The sequence below is a fragment of the Vulpes lagopus genome, chromosome 3 (assembly GCF_018345385.1).
Source record: "Vulpes lagopus strain Blue_001 chromosome 3, ASM1834538v1, whole genome shotgun sequence".
Taxonomy (NCBI): domain Eukaryota; kingdom Metazoa; phylum Chordata; class Mammalia; order Carnivora; family Canidae; genus Vulpes; species Vulpes lagopus.
In genome coordinates this window covers 111,082,414-111,089,957 of record NC_054826.1, presented here as the reverse complement: position 1 = coordinate 111,089,957, position 7,544 = coordinate 111,082,414, and positions in this window count along the sequence as shown.

The window sequence follows — 7,544 nt, the reverse complement described above, 5'->3', positions numbered from 1 at the left end:
AGACACGTTGGAGCATGGATGAACCGATTGTTCATTCAATAAATATTTACCTATTACGCAGCCTGGGAGGCAGGAGAGATAAGGTACCGGTCTTTGCAGAACTTAACAGCCTCCCGAGCCTTAGACACCAGTCAGTAGGGCATCCAAGCGCTCCCTGCTCTGGTGGTTCCAGTCCTTGTGGCCGCAGACCTCCCAGATGGGGTTCAGGCATGGCCTGCCGGGGTCCTATTAGCTGTCAGCATTTGGGCTCATTCCTTTCTCGTTCTTCCTTGTGTAAAAATCACTGCTGATCTGAGGGTCATGCAGCTTGGCTCTGCCACCCTCTGTGTCATCCTTGGCCTTCCTGGTCATTGCCCCCACAGTCACTGAAGAGTTTGCTAGGGGGTCCACAGCCTCCATCTCCACCCCAAATATGCCACTATCACTGGTGTATTCAGTATCACCTTCTCCCTCACACTGCCCTTGACCCATGCTGTGGTCAGCTCTCCATTCCCTAGTAACCCCAACTAAATCTTGCCAGGCGGGCACCCGCATCCCTCCACTGCTCCAAGGATGGGTTGCTGAGTGCTCACAGAATTGCCCTTGGCTGAATGAAGCATCCTGTGCCCTCCTGCCCGGGACTGACTGACACGAGGGAACCATAGACTGGCCCCTTTGCCTCAAACTGGAACCAACTGTGTGGTACAATTGGTGCTGGGGAGGTCCCTGTCCTTTGCTCACTCCCCTTCTCTGAGAGAGCTCTTCCCATCCCTTGAGCAAGAACCCCACCTCAGGCTCTGTTTTTAGGATCTAAGGCATCCTCTCATCACGTTTTTATCAAATGTAGCCTTAGAAAACCCAACTGCCTCATGGCGAGAAGCCTCTTTTAGAAACGTGTATGTCATAAAGTCTTTGGTTTACTTGGTCACTCCTTGACACTGGCTGATCCAATACTGCCACTTGGCAAGGTGGTCCTCACTTCATAGCAAAAGCGACTGCTTGCCACTCTAGAAACCAGCCCAAGCTACTGAGGGTGTGAATGAACCCTCCTTTATGCTTTATATTTTGTACACTGTACCCTTGCTCTGGAATGTACGTTGTGTCTGTTAATTATGCTCGGATTCATAGTCATTTCTCATGCAAATCAATGTGATTTGCAAAGACAACCTACAAATGAACTCGAATAAATCATTTTGTGTGTGTGTGTGTGTGTGTGTGTGTGTGTGTGTGTGATGATCTGAATAATACACAGTGTGGAGACTTTGTAAAATTCAGAATAATATAAATAAGAAGAAAAAAATTCATTCATGGTTCCTCCTTCTGGAAACAAAGTATCTCTGTTTATAGTCTCTCATAGTTTCTTCAGTGTTGTATTTTTTTACACCTATATGGGGTTTTTGGGGGGTTCTTTCTTCCCCCCCCCATGCCTCTATGTTTTAGTGGGCTACTATGCTCATATATTAATGATGTTTACCCCTCCAGAGGCCCCCCCCCCAACAGCCCTTATATTCAGGGGAGGCTGCTCTGAATTTATTGCCTCAGAGAAGGAAGGAGAAAAAGAAAAACCAAAGCTTCTTTTAGCTTTTGTTTTTGAATACCTCAGGGCATGAACCTAGATCAGAGAGAATAAATAATGAGAGTGAAAAAGTCTCTCCCCAGGCTCAGAGAGGAAGGAAAATAAAGAGGAGCAGGGAGTGAGAAGATGCTAGAACCTCTTCACCCAAGGACCACGGAGCTTTGTGGGATCAAGATCAGAGGGGATTTGTGTCTGGCTTCAGGGTGGAGCCTGGAGGAGCAGTGAGCCCTGGAGACACTGTATGCTGTGTCTGCGCAGAAAGGGGTGTTGGGGAGGTTCCTACTGTCTAGTGTGATGTGGAGGTGGGGGTGTCTGAGGGAGAGTGGGAGAGAAGTGGGGGTGGGGAGAGAAAGATTCTTTAGAACTTAAGAGGAACAATGCCCCAGAGATGAGTAAGGATGAGAGACAGGACCCAATGGCATCTCAAGAGATGCCAGCTGGACAGATGATGGCGATGACAAGGACACAGTGTCCTCTTACCTCCTGACATTATGTAAACTCCATGGAACTTAAACCCACCCTGGAGAAAAGCTGGGAGAAACCAGATGGGGCTGAATTTCTTCCACCTGGCGCAAAAGGGAGCTTAAAATAAAACATGAAATTGAGTTATACAGAAATAAAGTTCTTCTCCATACATCAGTTTGTGCTCTTAAGTGCTCTGCTCCTAGGCAGATATACATAAACCAATAGCCTTTCTTCATCCTAGCACAAGAGTGGAGAAAAGCAGAAACAGTAATGGGAAAAATATTCCAAGCGTGATACCAATAAAAAGAAAATGCTTAGGAATGAATTTAACTAGAAAGGCAGGAGACCTCTGTGAGGCAAACTATAAAGTTTTATGAAGGATATAAAACAAAATGTGAACAAATGGAAAGATGTGACCCTGTGTGGGAAGATTTAACATAATTAAGATGTCAATTTTCTCCAAATTAGTTATAAGTGTAATGAGATTCTATTAACCCAGGGTTTTTAAAACTTGGCTAACATAAAGATCATGTGCAAGAATAAATGCTGGAGAACAGTCAAGAAAAGTGTGAAAATGAAGAATAATGGGAAGGGGGCTTATGTTACCAGATATCAGAGTACACCATAAAACTATATTATCAATGTCATTTTTGCACGGGAATTGACAAATAGATAAACATATCAGTTGGATCAAATAGAGAATCCATAAATATATATCGGTATATGTGAGAATTTAATAAATGACAATGATGATATTTTAATTCAATGGGAAATTTAATAAGTGCCTTAGCATAATTACCTACCCATCAGGAACAAAGTAAATCTTCCTCTCTCTCTTTCTTTATTCCTCTTTCTTCGTTTTCTGCCTCTTATATTCTCATTTTTTAAAACCAAAGTATATGGGCACCTGGGTAGCTCTGTCGGTTAAGCATCTGCCTTTGGCTGGGGTCACAATCCCGGGGTCCTGGGATGGAGTCCCACATTGGGCTCCCTGCTCAGGGGGGAGTCTGCTTCTCCCTCTGCCTCTGCCTGCTGATCCCCCTGCTTGGGCTCTCTCTCTCTCTCTGTCAAATAAATCATTAAACCTTTAAAAACAGAAAAACCCAAATTTTAATTGACACACTATGTTACATTAGTTTTAGATGTGCCACCCAGTGATTCAACAACTCTGTACCTTGTGCTGTGCTCTCCAGGAGGGGAGCTACCATCTGTTACCTTTCTTTCTCTCTCTTTTTTTAACATGGATTTTCTTTTTTAGAGCCATTTTAGATTCACAGCAAATTGAGTGGCAAGTCCAGAGATTTTCTGTGTAGCTCCTGCCCCCATACATTCATAAACCTCCGCTATTATCTACATTTCCCACTAGAGGGCGACCTTTGTCACAGTCCATGAACCTACACTGACGCATCATATCATCCGAGATCCACAGTTTACACTGGGATTCTCTCCTGCGCTGTACATTTTATGAGTTTGGACTAATGTACAGTAGTATGAAGCCACCTTTAGGACATAATACAAGGTATTTTCATTGTTCTAAAATCCTCTGTGTTCTGCCTATTTGTCCCTTCCTCTTCTTTCTTCTTTCTTTCTTTCTTTCTTTTTCTTTCTTTCTTTTTCTTTCTTTCTTTCTTTCTTTCTTTCTTTCTTTCTTTCTTTCTTTCTTTCTTTCTTTCTTTCTTTCTTCTTTCTTCTTCTTTCTTTCTTTCTTTCTTTCTTCTCTTTCTTTCTTCTTTTTTTTTTTTTTAAGATTTTATTTATGAGAGGGAGAGAGAGAGCGAGGAGAGGGAGGGGCAGAGGGTGAGAGACAAACCAACTCCGTACTGAGGGAGGAGCCCGACTGGGTGCTCAATCTCAGGACCCTGAGATCATGACCTGAGCTGAGACCAAGAGTCAGACATTTAACCAACTGGGCCACCCAGGCACCCTCCCGCCCCCGCTTTAATCTTTGGCAGCCACTAATCTTTTCACTGTCTCCATAGTTCTACCTTTTCTAGAATGTCATAGAGTTGAAATCATAGAGTATGCAGCCCGTTCAGACAGGCTTCTTTAGCAATATGCATTTAAGTCACCACCATGTCTTTTCGTGGCTTAAGAGCTTATTTCTTTTTAGCACTTTCGTCTGGATGCAACACAGTTTACCCATTTACCTAATGAAGGACATTTTGGTTACTTCCTAGTCTCAGCAGTTTTGAATAAAGCTGCTATAAACACCTGTGCTTTCATGTGGATCTTGTCAGTTTCTTATTAAAAGACATCAAACTTACAGAAAAGTGTACAAATCATAGGTCACACAGTGAACGCATCTTTTTGACCTGTACACAGATTAAGAAACAGAACATGACTGGCAGTCCCAGAATGGTCACCTGTGACCCATTCTGAGAGTTACCTCTACCCTGACTCATCATAAATGAGTTATGCTGATTTGTGATATTTATACAAATGGAATCATACCATATGTCTTCTTCTATGTCTGGCTCTTTTTTCAATATTATTTTTGTGAGATTGTCCATGCCATCAAATGTACTGGTAGTTCACTCTCCTTGCTGTGTTGTACATATTACATTGCATGAATTACCACAATTACCAGTAATTTGCTGTACTGCTAATTGGCCTTGATGGCCATTAGATGTTTTCCCACCAGTTTTTGGCTATAATAGAGTCCTATGATATTCTTGCACATGTCTCTTGGTGACCATATCTATGCATTTCTGTTGGCTATCTCCTTAGGTGCAGAGCTGCAAGTGTCATAGGATGTGTGTATGTCCAGCTCCAGTAGATTTTGCCAAACAATTTTCCAAAGAGGTTGTACCCACTTACATTTAGTGGTGGTGGTGGTGGGTAGATTCTTATGCAATAAAAAAATATATAGAACTATAAAAGAGAAAAAAACAGATATATTTGAAATATATAAAAAACTTTTAGAAGGGCAAAAGATACCATAAACAAATATCAGATTAAAAAAATACTGGCACGGGATCCCTGGGTGGCGCAGCGGTTTGGCGCCTGCCTTTGGCCCAGGGCACGATCCTGGAGACCCGGGATCGAATCCCACATCGGGCTCCCGGTACATGGAGCCTGCTTCTCCCTCTGCCTGTGTCTCTGCCTCTCTCTCTCTCTCTGTGTGACTATCATGAATAAATAAATTTAAAAAAATACTGGCAAGATAGAAAACAAACAAGGACTAAGATCTATAACACAAAATGCTCCTATAAATTCGCAAGAAAAAGACAACCAATAAATACACAAAGGCTATGAATAAGAACTTATGTAAGATCAACTCCAAAGGGGTACCTGGGTGGCTCAGTCGGTTAAGGGTCTGCCTTCAGCTCAGGTCAGGATCCCAGAGACCTGGAATGGAGCCCCCCACCCATAGGCTCCTTGCTCAGCGGGGAGTCTGTTTCTCCCTTTCCCTCTGCCCCCCCCATGCACTCTTGCTCTCTCACTCATTCCCTCTCTCAAATAAATAAATAAAATATTTTAAAAGATCAACTCTAAACATGTGAAATGTGCTCAAAATCACGAGCAGAGAAATGTAAAAACAAGATTTTTAAAAAGTAACAAGTATATCGCTTTATGCCCATAAATTTACAAAAATTAAAAAGAAGGCCAAATAACGGCAGAATGTTGATAATTGCTGAAGCTGAGTTGTGAGTATCTGGGTGCTCATTATACTATTCTATTTGCTTTCAAGATGTTTTAAAATGTCCATAATAAAAAGTAAAAAGTCTAAACAAATAAAAGTAAGAAGACTAAGCCTTTTGCTGCCAGGGATCTGGGGAAAAGCACACTCTCATATGGGGTTGCAAGAAATGGAAATTGTTACAGACTTTTGTGAATGAATGCAATTTTAAAAATAATTTATTTAGCATAAAACCACATAACCCCCTTGACCTGGAAAACCCAATCTTGGGGATCTTTCCCATAACAATAAAATATTTTATATTAAAAAAACATATTAAAATATATTTTAAAAGATTTAAAATAGTAGAGGCATAAGGGTGCTTACTGCAGCATTGTTCTTTGTGCAAACAAGGAGAAACAAAGCAAGTACTCTTCAGCTGAGAAACAGCTGACCTAGTTACAGAACATCTGCACTTCCGAGTATTATGCAGCCACTAAAAATAATAGAGTAGGTTCATTAATTCAGAAAGATTTTTATGTTATATTAAGAATAGCAAAATGCAGAAAAGAGCATTATAGGAACCTATTTTTGTAAAACCATGTGTATGTATATATGTGTAAATTATTTTATTTATTTGAGAGAGAGTGAGCATGAGTGGGAAGGAGGGGCAGAAGGAGAGGGAGAAGCAGGATTCCCCTCCAAGGAGGGAGCCTGATGTGGGGCTCAATCCCAGGACTCTGAGACCACAACCTGAATTGAAGGCAGATGCTTAACTGAGCCATCCAGGTGCCCCTATATGTAAATAATTTTATACAAACATGGATAAAAATACAGAATGCAATTGGTTTGTTGACAAAGATTCTATGGTACGTCAATGGGGGTATATTATACCAACAAAGAGATAGAAGTGGCAAAAAAACAAATTTAAAAGCTGCTCCAAAAAATCGTGTATCTATTCTCTTCACGAAATAGTCAATGTACATATGTGTGTGGGGGTGTGTGCATTCGTGTGCATATAAGTCCTTGTCCAAACAAAGCATCTGTTTTATATACTATGCAGAGCGGTGTTAATCTCCATGTTTCCGTACCCTCTCAGTTCTGTCTGCAATAATTCAGCTCACTAGGATGCCTTTACAAACAAAGTAGAAGTCCTCTTTTCATCCTCTGAGTATAAAGATAATCACCATTAAAAACATATATGACTTGGAACACTTGGGTTCCAAGTTTGGGTGGCTCAGCGGTTGAGCCTCTGCCTTCCACTCAGGTCGTGATCCTGGGGTCTGGGAATCGAGTCCTGCATCGGGCTCCCCACAGCCATCCTGCTTCTCCCTCTGCCTTTGTCTCTCCCTCTCTGTGTCTCTCATGAACAAATAAATAAAATCTTTAAAGAAAATAGAGATGACTTCTGCTTCCCATATTTGACCTTACTTACTCTGTTAACCAGCCTGCAAAGAGAGTTTTATTGTTCCCATTCTACAGATGAGTAAACTAAGTCCCAGAGAAGTTAATCAATTTGTCCAAGTTTACAAGGCTAGTAAGTGAAGAGGGAGTGTGATTCAAAGCTTGCTCTGCTTGACTCCTGAGTCCCAGAACTTCACTTCCGTGTTACATTTTCTTTCCCTCTGTTCTTCCCTCCATGGGTTTTTCAGAGGTTTCATCTTGTCTAGGTAAAGGAGGCCCTGGGGCAGCCGGGCCTGTTACGAGGCAGGCAAAAGCAATCCTCATTGCTCAATGCCCAGGGAGCTCACCGACACACCACACTGAGGTTTGAGGTCAAATACCCAGCTGGGATTCTTCTGCCCAAACGTGGTCCCCAGATCTCCCCCAGGGACTCACCCACGCTCAGACTGCGTGCCCAGTCATTTCTTTCTCTTTTCCCCCTTGGGTGGTGAGTAACAAACG